This window comes from Prunus dulcis, unplaced genomic scaffold (genome assembly GCF_902201215.1).
Source record: "Prunus dulcis unplaced genomic scaffold, ALMONDv2, whole genome shotgun sequence".
In the NCBI taxonomy this organism is placed as follows: domain Eukaryota; kingdom Viridiplantae; phylum Streptophyta; class Magnoliopsida; order Rosales; family Rosaceae; genus Prunus; species Prunus dulcis.
In genome coordinates, this window is record NW_023010277.1 from 1 (window position 1) to 22344 (window position 22344).

Consider the following 22344-nt stretch of genomic DNA (forward strand, 5'->3'; position numbering starts at 1 on the left):
CTTATACCTTAATAGGTCAGCCACAACACATGTTGGTACATATTAAAACGTAAAGTATTTGAAATATATACATATACATAACAATATATTACTTTTAAAATATAAAAAAGCCCAGGACCACACTGGTCCCAGTGTGGCTCCGCCCCTGAGTGCGGTAAACTAATCCATGGTCTGTTTAATTCTGTTACTTGGAGCAGGGATCATTGCATAATGGCAGTTAAAATGCCTGGAAGTTTTGCTAAGTAGGTCTCGATTGTGGAGCTAATCGTTTCTGCAGTGGACAGTTTATCACATTTCTTGCATGGTTTCAACTTTCAAGAATTTCTACTTCATTTTTAAAAAGAGTTTAGATTTGTCACAGGTGAATAAATAAATAAGTTTTAATTGACCTCAATATAAGAGTTCATCCCAACGTTAAGGAATAGAAATCATACCTAAGATATTGTGTTCTAGAAGTTTTCTTTTGTATTACTTTTGTAATGTTGATTACTTGTTTGATATTTCAGAGTATTATAACATATTCTGATTACATATTGTGCAATGTCTGGATTTGAATATGTGCATCATTCAAAACCATAGCACCACCAATTCAGAACAAGCAAATCCTAAATCCCACGTCAAAGAAAAGAAAAAAGAAAAAACCGTACGAAGTATAAAGAAACCAATTACCATTAAATTCCACCAAAACAGTTGAAAATTAACCAAAGGAAAGCCAATGACTCCTTTCATTAATGAGTCCTCCGATACTTTGAGGCTTCGTTTGGTGGGTTGATTTGGACTGTTGGAATTGGGCTGGCTTGAATTGGCTCGGCTTTGAGCCCATTCCCTGTTCATTTTTGCACAAAACAACAAACTATAATTTTTTATTTATTAAATCTAAATTTTATTTTATTATTTCATTGCGTTTTTAGTGCCAGAATCACTTATTTGCAAATTTTTATCTTTTCATCCCCTTCGGTAAAAGTCGAGAAATCTGATTTTCTTGGGAAATCGCTGCCACCCAACGTGATTTGACGAAGCAGCTCAAAGGTTTATTTCAATTTCCACTTTTGCGGAAAGCGATAAGGAGCTGGTGGAGGTTTAATGAAGTTTTCTGAAATGCCCATAATATCCTCATTAATTTTCTTAATCTACATTATCTATCCATCATCTTCTTCTCAGACGTCAGACCTGTATGCTTCGACCATTCTATGCTCTCTTCTCACTAAAATTGAAATCTTCTAATGATTTGACAGAGGAAGAGAGGGTGTTTCTTCAAAATTCTAATCTTCAATCAACCAAAGGGAGGCAAACAACCCAGACCATCTGAGAAAGGTTTCAGATTTGAGGCACAACGCAGATTGTTGCTTCAAATTGAAAAGCCATCAACTATCGAATTTGACAACATGAGTTGTATCGATGGAGCTTGCTTTTATCTTTTTGCTTTTATGGTGTTGGGTTTCAGTGGAATGTGATGATATCAAATGCTCCTGGAATATTTGCTAAATTCTTATATGTTTTTTTTTTCTCGGTTGTCAAACTATGTTTTCTTTTTCTTCCTTTTAAACAAAGGAAATTCATTCATGTTTCAGGTTTTGATTGGCAATTTGGCACTATACCAGAGGTAGCATGTTTATAAATTGCTAGGATTTATTATTTGGGTTAACGAAAGAAGATAGTTTAGGGTGGTTCTCAATATGGACCCTAGGATATCAATTTTATCAATTTACACCATATTTTTTCAACATCGTCCAATTTCATCATTCCGTTAACTTAACCATGTAGTCAATCGTTAAATATTGATGTGGCACTCGTGGGACCCACCCCACCAGCGGACTGACCATTCTGTGTACGAAAGCTTAAGGGTATTTTGGGGTTGGACCAAAAAAAAATCGAAATCGCTCCTAATTTGGCACGCATTGCAAAGTGATCGATTTGGAACATAAATCCCCAAAAGTCGTCCTCAACCTCAATTTTAACCTAAAACTCCACAACTGAGGAGACAGAGAAATCCAGGCACTGCGATTATGGAAGAACTGAGAAGAAATGAGTTGGGATTTTCAGGGCTCCAAGCGCTTCGCATCTCATGTACGATAAGTTGCTCTAAATTTTTACGATTTTGGTTATCTGTGGTGAATGGGTTAGAGGTCATATGGGTTATTGTGCTTTGAATGGTGTGTTTTATAATCCATGTCGAATAGTGGGAAAAGTTAGAAAGAATGAAGGGTTATTGTTGTTTTATAAGGGTTGTCGAATATAGATGGTCCTATTGTTTGTAAGGGTTTTGCATGTGCTGGCAATGTCTGCCTTTAATGAGGCAAAAGTGTTATGTGGAAGGGTGTGAAAGGGGTTGTTTAATAGAAACTGTCTTTTCTATAATGGTCCTAAAATGAAAATAATTGAATACTGTGTTTTGTGTAATGTTTTATATGATGTGGTCCAAAACTAACCCCTGTTTTAGACATGTAATGTGTAGGTGATCCTGAAATGTTTTCTATTCGAATGTACCATGGTGGTCAAATCTATGGTAACTATTATGCTTGTGGCAATGTAGCTTGGTTTGATGATTGTGACAAGGATAGAATGTCAATGACTGAGAAAGACAATATGGTAAGGGAGTTAGGCTACAATAGGGTGATTAGTTATTGGTATAGTATCCTTACCTATAGCAATGGTGGCCTAACAAAGCTTAATAATGATCAAGATGTCATAGACATGCTTGTATTTGTACCAGAGACAAAGCCAATAGATATCTCCCTATATCATGGGGTTGATAGTTGTAAACTTAGTATCCTTCACATATAGTATATGGACTGGATAGGGTTCCAGTTCAGGGCCTATACCTCAATCTTCTAGAGTGAGAAGTGGTACGTAGAAGATGTGCACACTAAGAACATATATCATAAGAGGAGCGAACAGGGAATGATCCCAGTTCTACTCCCTCCGATGATTAAGTCAGATGGGTTTATCAGGTGGGGAGAAAGGATGTAGGGTTTACCAAGTGAGAATATTTATTACCTTTGGCCAGAGATAGGTGACGGGTATTTATAGGGGGAGAGGTAGAGATATTTTCAGGAGATATTTCATACCTTCTCCCCTGATCTGGGCTTCATTAAATGATCACCATGCTTCATTAGACCGCGGTCAGATAGAGAAGTGACAGGTGAACAAGGATGAGAGGTGTAATAAATGATCCTTCTCCGTCCCCAGCCTGCTTACCCGGAGATTTAAAAGGTAAGGTGACACCTGGTCTAGATGGGATGTACCTTGATTGACCTCCCTTATTTGTACCAGAAACAAGGCCAATAGATATCTCCCAATCCATACCGCATCCCACTCAGCAAGCCCCAGGTGTTCGCGTGGCTTAGGCCCACTTAAGCTTGTAGCATGGCATTTGCTTATTTGCTTGGTGTGGCACGTGTTCAAGCGTATATAAAGAACTCTTGCGTACCCAAGTTAGGTTTCTTCTCAAGTTAGGTGTCGTACTGGACTAGAAATGTATTTGGGCCAAGTCTTGGATTTTTTGGGCCTCAACAAATCAATATCCACTTCAACCTAGAATCATCCCAAAAACCAAAATTCATTACCAATATCCATCACAAACAACCATCACAAATCATCCCAAAACCCAAAATGCAGCAGCTTACAAAGGAAGTTTTGCACTATCCTCCCAAAAACAACATATCCACTCAAACATCCCAAAACAACATATCCATTCAAACATTCCTAAAACCATTGCAGTTTGTTTCATCCTCTTCCTAGCTTGACTTCCTTTTGTAGTGGTTGTAAGCTGTGAAATTGGCCTTCATTGACTCGTTTGTGGCTCATTTGAAGGTTGGTGACTTTCAGTTTGAGGTTGTTGGGTCGATTGTGCCCCTTGGGAACTAGGTCCTCAATCTTTCCTTTTCCTCAATTGCCTTGTGCATAGTCCATTGCCTTCTGGCTGAGAGCTGATATGTTGACCTCTTAGCCTTAGTTCCATTTTGGGTTTGTGTACAATCTCTCTTTTTCACCTGCAAAATAACGCAGTAAAAAAAAAAATCTCAAATTCAAATAATACTAGTAAATTAAATTATGAGTTTATTTAGTCTTTGGAGGCTTTGAGTCAGGATTCCAAGGCTCCTGAGAAGGACATATGAATTGGAATTAGTAAATACAATTAAATAGTAAAGGCACTAAAACAAACTAAGGTGTTGTACATACCTTATACCATTTCCGATTATGGTTTTTTCCTTCACAATTGCCACATTTTAATGGAATTCCATACCTTGGAAGCTTGTATGGATTTGAGGCTTGTTTGGGTTCATTTGTAGCCTTGTTCCTTGACTTCTTTGGCCTACCTGGTTGCTTATGATATTTTGGAGGCATCAATGGAGGTAAATTTGTCTTAATCAATTGGTCTTGACTTATCATAGGCATAATCATACGCTCATAGGTTTTAGATAAGTTTCATCATCCTCGCTTTCCTCATACTCACTTACTACTTCCTCATCCTCATTATACACTTGCTCATCCTCATGCACATTTTGCACTTGCTCATTCTCATCCCCAATAAATATCACAATCATTGTATGTAGGCTCTTAGGAAATCCATTTATATTGTATAATATACTGCCATCTGTTTTGATTTTAATTAATTTCCCAGTCCCAACCTCTTCACCATAAAAAGCCACACCATCCTCATAACTAATATCTTTAGCCATAGCCCACAACTCTAACATGGACATATTCTTAGATTCTGTGTAGTCAAACCAACTTACTAAATCACCCAAGTAAGACCAAGCTCTCTTACCCGAGCCATTTTTAACTAGCTTACCTCCATGATAGAAATTAAATGTCACAAGGTCATCTGTTTTTTCATCTGCCACATACCAAGCCTTAATTAATACAATGCCTTAACTACCTTAGTCAATGGAATATCGACAAAACTACACACTAAATAAAAACACAAAACCATGTCTATTTACATAAACATAGCAAACAATAGAAGGACCAAAGGAAAAAGAAAAAAAGAAGGACCAGTGACAACAAAAAGACCACAAAATAATTAAAAGGCAAAAACTACAATAATACAATAACAAGCATCCAAAAGCACAATACAAAAATCTGACAAAGTAGTGAAGATAGGGTCCACTTACACACGGGTTGAACAGTTCCAACTTCTCTAAGCACAGTCATGGTCACACTAACTCAATCTGCAACCTTAAAGTCCAACACGAACCAATATTCAATGATTCTTGCCCCCAATCTCGAGTAAAAGTGTACCCAAATTCTTTTCCCATATTCAACTTAACCAATATTCAAACACAAAAAACCCTACGCTAACTACCCCATTCAAAGCTTTGTGCTCTAATTTCGAGTATTTTAAAACTGTAGATGAGATTCCCAATATGCATGCTTCAATATTTTGCACTAGATCCCCACTTTTTTTTTTTTTACCCTCAGAGCACTTCCAACCATTTGCCATGGCCACGTGAACAGTGTCTGCCCTATCAATTTTTTTGATGCATTCCCACTCATTGTCATGACAACCCAAGAGCAACTACTATTTACATGAGATATGAGGAAATGAATTTGTATGAAGTTTTGGTGTAGGATGGCTAGGTATTGATAAAAAAATTATGAACTTTTTGATATTTTCCCTTTTTTTTTTCAATATTTTTGGTATTTAAATTGGCTGCTGACATCAACTTGCCCATGCAAGTCTTGCCTTTGGGCTCGCCAAGGCTTGGATATAGCCCACTACTGTCGGGACAGTTTTTCACCATTAGAGCAACTCCAGCGGTTGCCTTTGCCAAGGCAGGAGGGGGCCCATGCCTCATTTTTTGCTTCCAGCGGGTCTAAGGTGCCCGGGCAGCAGCTGGGTCCCACAAAACCAGGCCAGCCCAAAGGCAAAATGAGCCCGTGCTCTGGCTTGGGTTTGCTGACGTCCGCAACAAAAAATAAAAATAATAAAATCTAAAAATATATATATATATTCAGATTTTTATTTATATATAATAAATACTCAGTCATATTATTCACTTCTCACATCAAAACTCTATATAAATTACTCTCCTCATATCTCATGTGAATAGTGGTTGCCATGGAGATGGTGCATTGATGTTACACAGACTTGGCATGAGAGTTTGCTTTGTGAATTAAGATACTACTAGACTTGGCATGAGAGGTTAGGTGTTTCATATATGGATGGAGCTTTTTTGAGAGAGAGAGAGAGAGAGAGAGAAGACGGGTGGCTTAAGTAGATTTCCAGCAGCTTGACGAAAGCTTTGTCAGGCTCTTGGGTGGCTTGCCAAAGGAGAAAAAAAGGAAGAAATGGAATAACAAGGCTTGAAATCGAAGGGTTCCAGTGGTGAGTGGTGATGCTTGCTCTCTCTGTATGTGTTTATGGGAGGGAGAGGAAGAATATGGAAGAACAGGGCTTGAGATTGAAGCTGCCAGTAATGAGTAAGGATGTTGCTTGCTCTAGATGAGTTGGAGATGACTTGCTGATGTTGATATGATATTATATAAGCTTGGCATGAGAGCTTGGAGTGTGGGAGCTAAAGACCCACAAGTTTAGCAAATGAGAATGCTTGTGGTTGGGTTGGTGTTTGATATGCTTGAGTCTGGGAGTTGAGAATTTATTGTTTGAAGCTATGGCTATGATGGTTTGATTGTTTGGCTGTGATGGTTGTTGGGATGCTTATAGCAGTCAAATGAATGGGGTTTCAAAGAGCATGGTTGAGGAAAGAAAAGCTTAAGACTTTGAAAGGCATGGTGTTTGTGACAATGATTCTAGAAAAATTTATGATTTCTAGAGGTGAGAGGATAAAAGGAAAAGCTTGAGGCTTGAAAGCTATGGTGTTTATAGCTTGGAAGGGTATGAGAAGGAAGGAAAAGCTTGGAGTTATGGTTTGTGAGGCTTTATAGGGAAAATGGAGGATTTCAATGATAAGAGAATAGAAGAAATGGTTGTGATAGCTGAGGAATGGCTGGGATGGCCGCTGAAATGCTTACAGCAGCTGAATGGAGGAAATAAAGTGGTTTGGTAGTTGCTGAAGGGGGTTGATGGCTGTTGGGATGATTGCAACAGCCGAGTGAGGGAGTGTTGGCTAAAGAAAAATTGGTGCCCTTTTGCTTGGGCCATGGATGCCAATTTATAGAGGTTGATGGTTTTCCTTTATTTCCAATAGGTAAAGAGAGGTGCTGAAACTCGCCTATTTCCAGTGGTTAAAAGAAAGCACTGGGGCATGCTATTTTCCAGCAGGTGATGCTAGGTACCATAAACTGATTATTTCTTATAGGTAAAAGGAAGCGCTAGAGACTGCTTGTTTCCAGTGGGTAATAGGAAGTGCTAGAAAAGGCTTGTTTCCAACGGGTAAATCTATGTATTTGGAAAATGACTATTTCCTATGAGTAAAAGGAAGTGCTTGAAAAATATCTCATTTGCTCACCCATATTGGAGAACTCTAAGTAATGGGCTTGGACTTTAGTGCTCCCAAGTAACTAGCTCAAAGTCTCCATTATCTAAGAGCTTCCGTGGGCCTTGTGGACCTCCGTAACCTTCCACACCACAATCCCTCGTGCAAGCCCCGTAAACCACATGAATTGGGTTCATGTGAGCTTGGTAGACATAGGAAAAATGTATTATTGATTTGGCATGGCATATACATTATTTATATATTTATTTAATAAATTAATTCCCAAAATACAGCTTGAATTAATGCATGACCAACATTATTATATTGGGCTTTGAATGTCTTTGGGCTTCTCGTGACTTTTTTGGGCCTCAACAATGGGCTGCCATGATTCACATGAATAGTAACAGCCCTTGCCCTTGCCCTTTGCCATGACAAATAGGTGGAAGTGCTCTTATGATGGATTTGGGAGGCTAAGGGGCCTTTTGCTTGGGAAAGCTCTTCCATTGCAAGTTTCCTAACTGATAATGCCACCCTTACCACATTTATATACCACATTCTCACACTACCTTATGTGGCAGATGAGATGGACTGTCAATTAAAATTAATTTAATGTTTTCCTATCCTTTATGATTTATTGATACTTTTTAATTGATGTGATTGTCCACTTCATCTGCCACATAAGGTGATATAAAAATATGGGATATAAATTTGGTAAGTGTACCATTACTTGACTGCACAACCCCATATACTCAATTCGAGTTTTAACCCTTAATCTAATGAGAGGCCCCACAAAATGCCACGACGCATGCCACATCTTAACCTACAGCTATCCACGTGGATGAAATTATTAAACTAACCATGCCACATAAGTAAACTTAATGCCTTTCATTATGAAATTGACAAATTAATGTAATGTGGGACACATAAAAAGTGAGCACGGGACAATGTGACCTTTTTTAAATTACAAGAGGTACAGTGGGATTTATAGTAAACCACAGAGGACATATTGATAATTAAATGGTAAAATTTACAAAATCGAAATTACAGGACCAAAGTGGAAATATCGGTAAATTAGGACAAAAAATGATTTTATGCGTATAACTTTGGTCGAATAATTTTAGCAGTAAATTTGAAAATTATAATTAAAGCATAAACCCCAGCAAGCCAGGCGCGGAAGTGGATAAACTACTACCCAGAAAACTCAATAAGCTTTTACAGAGACGATGGCAGCTCCGACGACAGAGCTCTTGTGCTACAGAGGAATCACCACTTCTCCCACTCTCTCCAAAACCCTTTCTCTTCTCTCTTCTCCATTTCAAATCCCCAAATCTCTATCTTCTCCAATTCCTCGCGCTTCTTTGCTTTCCCTCCACACTTGCCTTCCCTCTCTTCCTCGCTTCCTTTCCCGCCTCTCCACCAAAGATTTCAATATCTCCATAACAGATGACCAAGAAGAAGACGGAGAAGAAGAAGAGGAAGAAGAAGTGGGAGAGCTCGTGGATGAGTCGGACGGCGTAGACGATTTATCAACGGTCGACGCCGATGACCTCGAAGAAGACGCTCGATACGTGGTTCAAGAGTTCTCTTCCTCTTTGTCCAGCCAGCTCAGAATTGGTACGTTTGTCTCTGCCTGTAATTTGCTCCTTAGACTATGGTTTTGATGCTTGGTATGGTATTCTTGGAAATTGAATTGCAATTAAAGTTGGGGGAAATAGCTGATTTTTATTGTATCTGACGAACCCTATTCATAATTTCACCCAACTATTCTGAAAGCTGCTGACTTTTTCCAAAAAATTAAAAAAGAAATAAGGCTGCATTAACTTTTTCAACGTTTATTTTTCTTTTTTAAGGATTTTCCGTCAGGTTTTTCCACATTTGATAAAAATAATTTAACTTTAGTTTTGTTGCCCATTTTGTTTGGGCATTATTGACGACCAAGTTATCAATGTGTCCTTTGTCATTTGGTTGTGTATGATGACTACTTATCCGTCATCTGATGGTTTCAGAAGATGAGAAGGATTCCCAAGAGGAAGTTGGTCGAAAGCAGAGGAGGCATAAAAGTACAGTTAAAAGTGTAAGTAAGCGTCTTATCATGGTCATTTTCATAGTTTTTATGAGAAAGTAGTGAGAGCTATGTCTGAGGATAATGGGATTGGTATCTTTCTAGGAATTTGGCGCTTTTAATAATGAGGTATCAGAACCATAAAGCATAATTGTGCTTTTCAAGTTCTTTAGGAAAATTAAAATCATTATAAGGGATGGTAAGAAAGAGATAACTGTTGGTTGAAACTTATAACAGATGCTTGGGCCGCCCATGATCTCCATGCATGACCAAGACTAATGTAAATGAATTCAAGATCTTCATATTATAGTGGTTATCGTTTTCTTTACCACTTAGGACCTCAGGCCCTTGATCTTAGGAATTGATAAAAATGCTATGTTGTAGATTGCAAATCATAACTATACATAACATAAATTGGCGGCAATTCCTAAAAAATACTCACTTGTTGCTCTTCGAAGTGTGCGGTCTTTGCATATTTCCTCAATTCTGTTTATCTTATAATTGTGGAGCATTTTTACTGTTTGTCTTTCCTTTTTTGTGGTTTTTGCTAAGTGTTTTGTTGATTTCTATAATGCAATCAGACTGTTCTTTTCAAATAATGTAAGTTTCGGGCTCTCTTTCTTTTTCTTTTTCCTTTATTTATTTATTTATTTTCTGAGTGGAGGAAAAATAGAGAAGATTCATAGTCGCTAAACCATTCAAATTTCATTTGCATATCCCTGACCATCTTCTTCCAACGGTAGCAATTGTTGGAAGACCAAATGTTGGTAAATCAGCATTATTTAATCACCTTGTCTCAGTACTTAAGCAGAATCTGGTCTTCTGTTTTCTGTTTAGTTTCAATACGTTTTGATACTGAATATACAATTTCAAGCTTCCAAATGTAACTATATCAATGCTTTTAATTCTGTAAGTTGACTTCTTCTTTGTTTCTTTGTATTTTTATTCATTTTTATGTATTGCAGGGGAACAAGGCAATTGTAGTTGATGAACCTGGGGTTACTAGGGATCGCCTTTATGGTAGATCCTTTGGGGAGATCATGAATTTATGGTGGTGGATACTGGTGGTGTTCTTACAGTTTCGAAGTCCCAGGCTAGTGTCATGGAAGAATTAGCTATTTCGACAACCATTGGTATGGATGGAATTCCACTTGCCTCCAGGGAGGCAGCTGTTGCCAGGATCCCTTCGATGATAGAGAAGCAAGCTACTGCAGCTGTTGAAGAATCATCTGTCATTGTATTCCTTGTTGATGGCAAGGTATAGTTTTTGGTAAATACTTGTGGGACCACTGCAATGTGCCTCTTTTGCCTGCTTTGGGCTGGTATGTGTAAGGAAAATATGAGCTTCTAGCCTGCAATACGCTTATACATTATTGGTTTTCTGAAGATGCAAATGTTGCATTAGTAACATTAGTCATGCTGCTTCTATATATTGTTTTGGTGGCCCAATAAGACACATTAAAGCAAAATTTCTTAGGCCCAAATTAATTTGGAAAGTTATTAAAAATTTAGTGTTAGCCCCAAAGTGATCTATACACTTTTGGAGAGGGTAGTATTAAGTAACAAGAACATGTAACTATATATATACACATATTTATATACTTGCAACAGGCCATATTAATTAATGAAAAATAATTACATAAATACCTCTGAAGCGATAACTGTGATAATTACACACACACACACACACACACACACACACACATATATATATATACACACATATTTAGATACTGATATTTTCAAAACTTTCAAAGCCGAAAAACATATGTTAAATATTAGAAATTTTAAACAAAATTGTATCACTGAAATTGTACAATGGTATAAGTGTACACAATATTGAAACACATATAAGTTTATGATAGTAAGGTGAACTGCATCTAATTTCAGATAGCATTAAATTTTTAGCTTTGTTTTGCGCATCTTTGTAAAAGCATTTTAGAAATATGTCTTTAGGGCAGTTCATTTGATTGGTGGGACTTTTGAATTGAATGTGATGTGTTTTTGCTGAGTGGTATCAATCTGTTTATGACAGATTCTTGTCCATGCTACTTGTACTTTTCTTCCAGGTCTTTAAGAAAAATAAAGTTTGTGTTTCTTCTAAGATAAAATGGATTTCTACCAGGAATAATAGAAGTTGTCAAAAACTGGTCATGAGGTGGAGTAGTGTGATTCCATAATTTCCGAAAAGATTTGTTTCCAATTGATTTACAATGACAGCCATCTTATTTTGACACTAATTTTCAATTATGACAACCATGTGGATAAATGATATGAGTTCATAAAAGTGCATATTTGGAGGTTTTATATTAACAAATACTTTGGTGGAAAAGGTGCCTGGGTTTAGAATTGTAAAGATAACAGTATATAGTATTGACAGTGATAAACAGGCAGGTCTAACTGCAGCAGATGAGGAAATTTCAGATTGGCTATGTAAGAACTACTCAGATAAGTACATCATTCTTGCAGTTAACAAGTGTGAATCTCCACGTAAAGGGATCATGCAAGCATCAGAGTTTTGGTCGTTATGGTGAGATCAACTATTATCTGTTTTTACTAAATTCTTGACAAAAGGGCTCTGGTCTTAGATCAGTGGCATTAATTTTCTTTTAAAAACTGATAAATAGTGATGCATCTCTGCTAGTGTAATGATCGACCAAAAAAAACAAACATGTTTGTCTAATGAACTTATGGGTTATACCCTGTTTTGTTCAATCCAGAATAAACAAAGTATTAGATAGCAAATTCTTCTTTCCATCTTATTCTACCTCCTTTTTGTGGGTTATATGTGTTATGTTGTCCTCAGTGATGCATGGTAGCATTATCATAGGGGTATACACACTTTCTTTTTGTTGTGTTTAAATATGCTATTCATCCTTACAGCCTGGTAATAGTTCCAATTTAGCCCTGCTTTAATACCAACTTCGACAAGACAATAAAACAGAAAAATCAGGCATATAATAATAAAAGGAACAATTTTTTTCAACATATGTCCCAGGTTTCAAGCCTTTCTAGTCTATTTATTATCTAATTAGGCTTGTAAACATGAACTGTTTTCATAAAGGAAAAAGAAAGCCAATTGATGCAGGATGCATAGGACCTAAATTGTTTAGTTGCCTAATTTGTTTGTTAGTTTCCTATATTCTTTAGTTTTCCAAATCCTAGTAGGATTTCTAAGTTTCCTATTTTATTAGGAATAGGATTTCTGTTTTAGCTGGGGATTTTAATCCTATTGTCTCTAGGTTTTAGTTTGCTATAAATACCCCTATGTAGTTCTTTAAAATTCAGATTTGAATATTGATTAAACCTTCTCTTAACTCTCTGATTTCTGCCTGCCTTCTATCTTTCTTTCCTTCAGCTTTTCTTATTCTTTTCTGTCCTATTGCTCTGAGTGTTAAAACTAACACACCCAGGGCTGTGCTACATCAATTGGTATTCAGAGCCTTTTGCTCCGCCGCTGTTACTCTGCTTCGTTGCCTCTACTAGTCGTCATGGCTCCCAACATCACCGTTGCCAATTTGGCAGACCAATTTCAGGAATTCAAGGCGAAAATTTCTACAGATGTCACCACTTTGGAAACTCAGTTCACCAAATTGATGGCTGCTCAAAAGACTGAATTTTCGTCCATGTCCACAGATATTGCCAAATTACAAGCTTCCGTGACGCTGCTCGTCACCCACCTCTCAACCGTGACTCGTGAACCATCCTCCACATCTGCTGTCCTCTCTAGTTCGTGCACACCTTCTCTCCAGGCTGGTCTCCTTCCCAATCCATCTAAGGATTCCAAGTTTCAAGGCCACCTGGGCCTTCCATCATCTTCTGCGGGGACATCTCTGGTTCACTCTGAACCAAATTTTTCCGCAGGATCTGTCCCTAAACTCCATTATACCCAACATACGATGGTTTCTCCTCTCGTGGATGCCACTATCCCACCCTGACCCCACGAACATCACGTCGTCCACTGAAACTTGGATTTTGAGATCGCCCGTCATGCCAAGCCTACTGCCCCTGACTTCGATGGTCGCGGGGATCCTACTATCTTTGTTGATTGGATATCGGCTATGGAAGATTATTTTGAATGGTACGACATGTCCGATGCACAACGGATCCGGTTCGCCAAACTTAAACTCGTAGGAGCCGCAAAACAGTACTGGAAGGCTACTGAGCATCATCTCCAACAACTGGGACAAACCCCTGTGATTTTATGGGATGAGATGAAATTGAAACTCCGGGAACAATACCTTCCATCTTTTTATCGTCACCAATTGTTAGATCAATTATGGACTCTTTCCCAGGGTACTTCAACAGTCCAAGACTATTATTCTCGCTTTGTGGAGCACAAATTGCGTTCTGCCCTACAAGAAGAGTTGGCAGTCACAGTTTCTCGTTTTATTCATGGCCTTCGGATTGATATCAAACGCGAGGTGAGTAGGTCACGTCCGGATGTATTAGAAGATGCCTATTGCCAAGCCTTGGAAGCTGAGGCCTATCTACGACCACAACGTCGTTACCCAGGATATCCTGGTCAGCCTACGACCACCAACCAAGCCCGCACTACCACTCCGGGTCTGAAGACTGAATTTTCTGGACCATCTAATCCTACTGCGCCACCTACCAAAGGGCCGATCGTCTCTAGTAATTCCCACATTGAATGTTTCCATTGCCATGCTAAAGGACATATTGCCTCTCGTTGTCCACAACGCACATTAACTATCAGCGCTAGCACAGACGACGATTGTGATATAGAGATTGTGGATCCTCTTGAGGGTGTGTATGACCCAGAAATTGACGATTGTTTTGAGGATGACATACTCAATCAGGTTTCTGTTATGCGTTGTATCTATTCTGCACCTGCATTGCCTGACTCCTGGAAACGCACTAGTATTTTCCATACCTACGTTCCATGCAATAACCAAACATGTAAACTGGTTATTGATAGTGGTAGTACCATGAACGTCATCTCCAAGTCTGCCGTTACTCGTCTCAATCTTAAGCCTGAACCACATCCCCACCCTTTTCACGTAGCTTGGGTTGATAAAACTAAACTCCCAGTCACTGAGCGGTGTCTTGTTTCCCTTAAGCTAGGGACCTGCGATGAAGACATTTATTTGGACCTACTGCCTATGAATGTTGCACATGTATTACTTGGCAGACCTTGGCTCTATGACCATCGCGTGCAGAATTGTGGTCGTGAAAACACATACACTTTTCAACATGAAGGCAAAAGTATTACGTTACGCCCAGCCAATCCTGCGATCAAACCTACCAAGACTAATATTACCACCTCCTCTCCATCGCAGACAGGCAAAGTGTCAGGTCCTCAGTTGGCTCTATTATCTTATGGCGAATTTGAGAAAGAAAGTTTGGAGACAGGAGTTGTATTTGCTCTCGTGATCAAAGAGATATCTGCGGCCCCTTCCTATCAACAACCTGAACCTCTACATCAACTCCTCAATGAATTCTCTGATGTCATGCCAGATGACCTCCCAAACGAGCTACCACCCATGAGAGACATTCAACATGCCATCGACCTTGTACCCGGATCACAACTTCCGAATCTTCCTCATTACCGCATGAACTCGTCTGAACGTGCCGAACTAAACACGCAAATTCAAGGTCTGTTGGATAAAGGATTTATTCGCCATAGCCTGAGCCCATGTGCTGTACCAGTGCTTCTTACTCCCAAAAAAGATGGCTCTTGGCGAATGTGTGTTGACAGTAGAGCTATTAATAAGATCACAGTTAAATATCGATTCCCTATTCCACGACTTGAGGATATGTTGGATGAGTTGGCAGGTTCCAAATGGTTTTCCAAGATTGACCTTCGTAGCGGTTACCATCAGATTCGTATTAGGGAAGGTGATGAATGGAAAACCGCATTCAAAACTCCTGATGGATTGTATGAGTGGCTTGTTATGCCATTTGGAATGTCTAACGCGCCTAGCACATTTATGCGCGTGATGACCCATGTTTTGCGTCCTTATATCGGAAAGTTTTTGGTTGTATACTTTGATGATATCCTTATCTACAGCCATTCAAAAGAGGACCATCTGCAACACCTCCGAACAATTTTTCATATGTTACGCCAGGAAAAGTTGTTTGTTAATTTGAAGAAGTGTTCTTTCCTTCAAGACCAAGTTTTATTTCTGGGATTCATTGTTTCCGCAGCTGGCATAAGTGCTGATCCTGACAAAGTTCACGCCATTGTAAATTGGCCGCTTCCTTCAACTTTAACCGAGACTCGAAGCTTTCATGGGTTAGCATCTTTTTACCGACGTTTTATCCCTAGTTTCAGTACTATAATGGCTCCTATCACAGACTGTATAAAGCAAGGTGAGTTTCGATGGACTCATGCGGCCACTCGAGCGTTTGAGGCATTAAAACAGAAAATGACAGAAGCACCTGTCCTACGCCATCCCGAGTTGACTAAAGTTTTTGAAGTAGCATGTGACGCATCTGGTGTTGGCATTGGGGGCGTCTTAAGTCAGGAAGGACATCCTGTTGCTTATTTTAGTGAGAAGCTTAATGAGGCAAAGCAAAAGTATTCGACTTACGACAAGGAATTCTATGCCATAGTCCGTGCGCTACGTTATTGGCAATATTATCTGTTACCAAATGAGTTTGTCTTATATTCTGATCATCAAGCATTAAGGTATCTCCATTCTCAACGTAACGTCAGTAGCCGCCATATTAAGTGGACTGAGTATCTTCAGATTTTCACCTTTGTGATTCGACATCGCCCAGGAGTTGATAATAAGGTTGCTGATGCACTCAGCCGAGTAGGCGTTATCCTTCAATCATTGACTGCACAAGTTGTGGGTTTTGATAAAATCAAAACTGAGTATTCTTCTTGTCCAGATTTTGGTCTCATTTTTCAGGAAGTTACGGCTGGAAATCGTCGTGATCATGTTGATTTTCTGCTGCGGGATGGTTATCTCTTTCGTGGAACGCAGTTATGCATTCCCCGTACCTCTTTACGTGATTTCCTTGTGTGGGAATTACATGCTGGAGGTCTAGCTGGACATTTTGGTAAAGATAAGACCATTACTCTAGTTGCCGATCGATTTTATTGGCCTTCATTGAAGCGAGATGTTGCTCACATCCTAGCCCAATGTCGCACTTGTCAGCTTGCCAAGGCTAGAAAGCAAAATACTGGATTATACACTCCTTTGCCAATTCCGCATACCCCGTGGAAAGATTTAAGCATGGACTTTGTTCTTGGCCTTCCTAAAACGGCACGCGGCCATGATTCTATCCTGGTTGTCGTTGACAGATTCTCTAAAATGGCTCACTTTCTGCCTTGCTCTAAAGCTGCTGATGCTTCTTCCGTGGCCAAGTTATTTTTTAAAGAGGTCATTCGTCTGCATGGGCTTCCTGTTTCTATTGTTTCAGACCGTGATGTCAAGTTTGTTAGTTATTTTTGGAAGACCTTGTGGAAGCTCTTTGGTACTTCTTTAAAGTTTTCGTCTGCATTTCATCCTCAAACAGATGGTCAAACTGAAGTGGTTAATCGTAGTCTTGGAGATTTATTACGATGTTTAGTCGGTGATAAGCAGGGTAATTGGGACCTCATTCTTCCTGTAGCAGAATTTGCTTATAATAATTCTGCCAACCGAACTACAGGTAAAAGTCCTTTCGAAATTGTTTACGGTGTGATGCCACGTCCACCCATTGATCTTGCTCCCCTTCCTATTGATGCCCGTCCTTCGGAATCTGCAACTACCTTTGCTGAGCACATTCGTCGCCTACATGAGGAGGTTCGTCAGAAAATTTCTCTAAGTACGGACACATACCAACTTGCTGCCAATACTCATCGTCGCAGTCAAAACTTCCAAGAAGGTGATTATGTTATGGTTCGTGTTTGCCCTGAGCGATTTCCCAAACATTCTTTTAAGAAACTTCATGCTCGATCGATGGGTCCTTATCGTATCCTTCGCAAGTTGGGTGCCAATGCTTATTTGGTTGAACTTCCTTCTGATGTTCATATCAGTCCCATTTTTAACATATCTGATTTGTTTCCATACCGGGGTACTTTTACTCCTGTTGCGACTGAAATAACCCATGCTATTGTTCCTCCTGCTGCTCCTCGCGTGCCTACTTCCCATGCTGCTCCTACGGATCAAATCTCACAAGTCTTAGATCATGAAGTGGTGGCTTCAGCCCTTGGGGGGTTTTCTCGTTTTTTGGTTCGTTGGGTGGGACGTCCGGATACAGATGCTACTTGGATTACTGAAGATGAGTTTCATCAGCATGATCCTTCTCTTCTCCGTCAAGTTCAAGATGATTTGGCAGCAGCTGAAGTTACTGATACTCGTCCTCCTATTATTCATACCTACAGTCGGCGCCATCGTCGTTAAACTCGCCAGCGTCAAGTTCTTTCAACCGGAGGAGAATGATGCAGGATGCATAGGACCTAAATTGTTTAGTTGCCTAATTTGTTTGTTAGTTTCCTATATTCTTTAGTTTTCCAAATCCTAGTAGGATTTCTAAGTTGGGAAATAGCTCAAAATACCACCAATTTTATAATTGCTTGTCAAAATACCACCCCTTCCCAAAAATTTTAAAACTACATCCTATAAATACATTTTTATTGTAAACTGATTGCACCCATATCACATTTTTCAGAAATTGGTTTTCTCTCAACTCTCTTGGCTCTGTCTCTCTCTTCAGCCTGGTACTGTTCATCTAACCCTCACCCATCTGGCAACAGCAAACACACTCCGTCACCTTCATTCATCACTCCAAAACGACAGCGTATCACAACTCATTCTCATGGTGCCGTACTTAAACTCCAGACCATCTCCTCCCTCCTCCCTCCTCCTCCTCCTCCTCCTCCTCTTCTTCCATCTCCGCCAGTGCTGGTTCCTCAGTTTGATAGATTGAAGAAACAGTGTAAAGAGATAGATGTACAAGGAAATCGGATTTCTTCCATGGTAGCGTGCCGCCGATAACTTTGCAAGTAAAGTAATCAACTTTATTTATGCTTTTTTTCTCCATGGTTGCAGTAATGACGTCGTAATTGAATCGATTCTGTTATGATTTTGGTTAACTTATCTGAGGCTTTTGATTTACAAAACCAATGCCCTAAATGTTGCAGCTGCTGATGTGAAAACATATTTGTTGACTGCTATTAGTGGAGGCTTAAACCAGCAAAGAAGAGGGGTGAGTTTCTTGATTGAGCTGTAGATGCATATTAATCCAGTAGACGCCCATCTTAGTTTTCTTCCATTTGAGGCCTAAATTATCTTTCTAATATCTTCATTTAAGGCTTAAAGTACATTGTGGTTATGCATTCAGATTCCAAATGGCTTCTTTATTAGTCTAATTTTGATTTGTTATTTCGTTTAGGCATCTGGTTATAAGTAGATCCTGTATAGGACTTGTTGATAGGACTTTGTAACTTTTTCATTCCATGACTGATAAGACTGGTTTGTAATCATGTATGTTTTTCCTGCTGATTCAGCATCTTGTGCTTCTTTCTTGATTCTGTTACAGATAATTGATGCTTTTATTGCAGCTTATATCTTGAATGCTACTCTTCTTGTTCTCAAGCTGGGCCAGAAATTATTTTGGAAGGATTCCAGGTCATTTTCACCATATCACAGATACAAAACTACTGTGAAGGTCCATGTAAGCAAAACTGTCTGTGGATTAATATTCTTATTCGGGTATTTGGTGCAGCAACTTTGATGAAATCTTTGATGTAGACTGGTTTATATCATCTCTATCAAAAGATGTTGAAATCATTAAACAGCTTCCAACAAAGGGAGGAAAACCAATGAGTCCATATAGCATGCGTGTCCCAAGGAAGGGCAAAAATGCTAACAGAATCGTTTAGTGCCTGTTCTTAATAAAAATATTGTAAGTGTCTTTCAAGAGAACCTACCACATTTTTGTAAAGAATTTGTTAATTATCATATGCTGGTGCATATAACCGAGGAAGAAAAATTTCCAGTGCCTTGAATGAGTGCCTTTTTGGGATATATAGAATTTACAGTTGTTTGTTATGCTTTCTAATGTACAGGCTGTTCAGCTCACAAAGTTTGATTACAGGCTTTCAAATAAATTGGATTCAAATTTATAAAAACTTAGGTGTAGAGCAAATTATCATGCCTTAAAGTTTAATGACCTTATTAATGAAATGGGGAAAACGTTGGTTGACAGAATGAGGATGAAAAGAAAGCATTTCATTGCCCTGCATTTGAGGTAAATTGCAAATAAATAAAAAATTACCTGCTTGAGTATTTTTTTTCCCCCAAAAGATACATCTGTTAGGTACTCACTATAACCCAAGTTTCTTGATGTTCCTATCTTATGGTTCTGTGTTTAAAATCTTAATGCAATTGGCATTTGATTTATGAGAAACGTGCGCAGAGCTAAAATAAGAAAGAAACTCAAGGCTATTAAATTTCTTCTAATGGCCAAGATTAATGCAAATGCTTTTTGTACGTCTGTTTTATGTTCGATTTGTATAATCATAAACTTATCGGTATTCATATTGTTTGCTTCAATAACTTTTGGCTCTTTATTGAAGTCGGAATGTGTTCTGTATATTAACCAGGAAAGTTATTGAATATTCGACTAATGTTTATTATACTTAATATCATGTTCATATTGTATGGAAATATTATCGAACGTGTTACTGCATTATTTTTCTTAGTAGAAAACTTGCTTCCTGAAAGGTTTGATTTCGTGGGTGATTAGGCTTGTCACTTTCAATCTTGGCTATCTTCCTGGGGGTGACAAAACAATTATCAGAGTCAGAAACAACACTGAACAAGGCATTGGAAGTTGCAAAAAGGATTGTGGTGCCTGGAGGTCTTATCAGTTTAGTGGTTTATGTGGGGCATCCTGGTGGATGGTAACAGTTCTGTTCTCAAATTTTATTTTTATTCACTCTGTATGCTAGTTTGTGCTCCCTGGTTTTTATTATGTTCATTATGCAGGTTGAGCAAAACCTATAACAATGGCTTGAGTAATTTTCGTTTAAGATACTAGAATAAATAAATAGATAAAGTTGGATAGTTAGGCCAATATAAGCTCAATTAAGTTCCTCCCAAACTACGCCTGAAATATTTTGCTTCTTATTATTAACAAAGGAATAGTTCTTTTGTAGCTAAAAACAATGAGTATGTTATAGCATGGGAAAATTGTTTTGCCCTATTTAATTTGAGTGTTTAGTGGGAGCATGACTTCTAAGGAACTTCTTGTGCAATGAAAGCAACAGTTGGAAGCTTGCCTTTTCAATCAACCCCCTTTTATTTTATTTTATAAAGTCTGGTAGATGAAGCCATCATTTATGCTTCCCCTTCAGATTGGTTTGGAATTGGATTAAGATATACGTGGTTAGTTTTAGGTACTAGAGGAGTGGGATAGGCTGTTTGGATTTTACGTTCTGGTCTTGCTCCGAGAGGAGAGAGGGGGAAGGGGAGAAGGAGAGTGAGATTGGAAGTCTTCTGTAACTAGTAAATTGGAAGTCTCGGACTCTTGTTAAGTTTGTGCATTTTCAGAATGAAGAATAATCTGTTTTTAGGCTCAAAACAAATAACGTGGATTGAATTCTAGGACATCGATGCTGCTGTAGATCATAATAGAAGCTTTCTGCTCATGTTCCAGTCAAGGAAACAGAAGTGCAGTATCCAAGATTGTGCTTGATTTGTGAAATTGTTATTAATATTGATTTATGACATTGGTGATTGAGTTGGAGATTTCCAAATTGGACAATTCTTATTGCTTTGCTGATATGGATCCAACATGCTTTGTTTTGGCAAAAAGGGTCCTACTTAATGTACATTATTTGTTCTTTTAGACTTGATACGTATAAGTTTAGTTTTGTCATATGCTCCTGGCTTGCTTGTTCTAACTGTGGGCACACATAAGGCGGAAAACTTTACATGTAAGGCTTCACTGATGTCTTGAATGATGTCATTCAATAGTGACCTGTTTTATATAATTTGTATCTCTGCTTTATAACTACATTTGATATTTGGGGTTATATTGCATGCAGGCAAGCAACCCTGACAAGGTACGAAGTGAATATAAATCATTCTCAGGGTAAAGTGCTGCCTAGTGTAAGAGTTTCAGATCCAGGTCTTCTACTTAAACCTGACGAACCAAATTTGGTATGAACTACATCTTTGAATACCTGATTGCATCTTTGAGGCCAAAGCAGAAAAAATGCTAAACTACATACAGTTTAAAAAATAAAAATAAAAAAAAGTCGAGGCTTTATGAATTAGTTGACTATTCTTTTTATTTATTTATTTAATTTTATACTTTTATACTTTTTGTGGAGTCTTTTTCTCTTTTTTTTTTTTCAAAGTTCCCCTAACTTGGCACAGATGCATGTATGCACGTGTGTACTCAGAACACAAACTCCTTTATAACTCAAAAGAACGGTCGCAAATGTTAGTTTTTAACTTGGAAAAATAAAATAAAATTGAAAGTTACTTTTGGGAAATGTTGAACTTTTATAATGAATATGGCTTCAGTGCAGAAGGCTTGATAGTAAATAGAAAATCTATATGCTGGGGGTTTTCTGGCTAGCTAAAAATGTGTGAGAAATGATGAATCTATCTGATTGCAGCCTATTTAATGTTTAATACCTTCATTAAAAAAAAGGTTGTTGACAGTGCTTTGACTATCTTGCAGATTATAATGGCAAAACCAGCATGTGGCCCTAGTAAGAGAGATAAGCCTATAGGGATGGATGAGGACTAATTTTGTGTGTGACAATTGACTATCTTTGCTTGTATTGTTCTATGTTAGGGATCTTTTGTTCCATTTTAGTAACAATTTTGTTTAGGAGAAAAAGAAACATATTGCAGTTCATGCTTTGTAAATGCCACTCTTCTGTTATGATGGACACGTGGTATGCCCTTGTTGGGTAGGTTTGGATTG

At 38.4% G+C, this 22344-nt stretch overlaps 1 long non-coding RNA gene and 1 pseudogene across 1 annotated transcript; both read left to right on the plus strand.

Moving 5' to 3' along the window:
* The first annotated feature begins 8605 nt into the window (after positions 1–8605).
* On the plus strand, positions 8606–12115 carry LOC117613350 (annotated as a pseudogene).
* Positions 12116–21121: 9006 nt separating this feature from the next.
* Positions 21122–22344, plus strand: LOC117613352. Its single transcript, XR_004583722.1, has 2 exons — positions 21122–21566; positions 22096–22344. It is a non-coding gene; the product is annotated as an uncharacterized LOC117613352 (long non-coding RNA).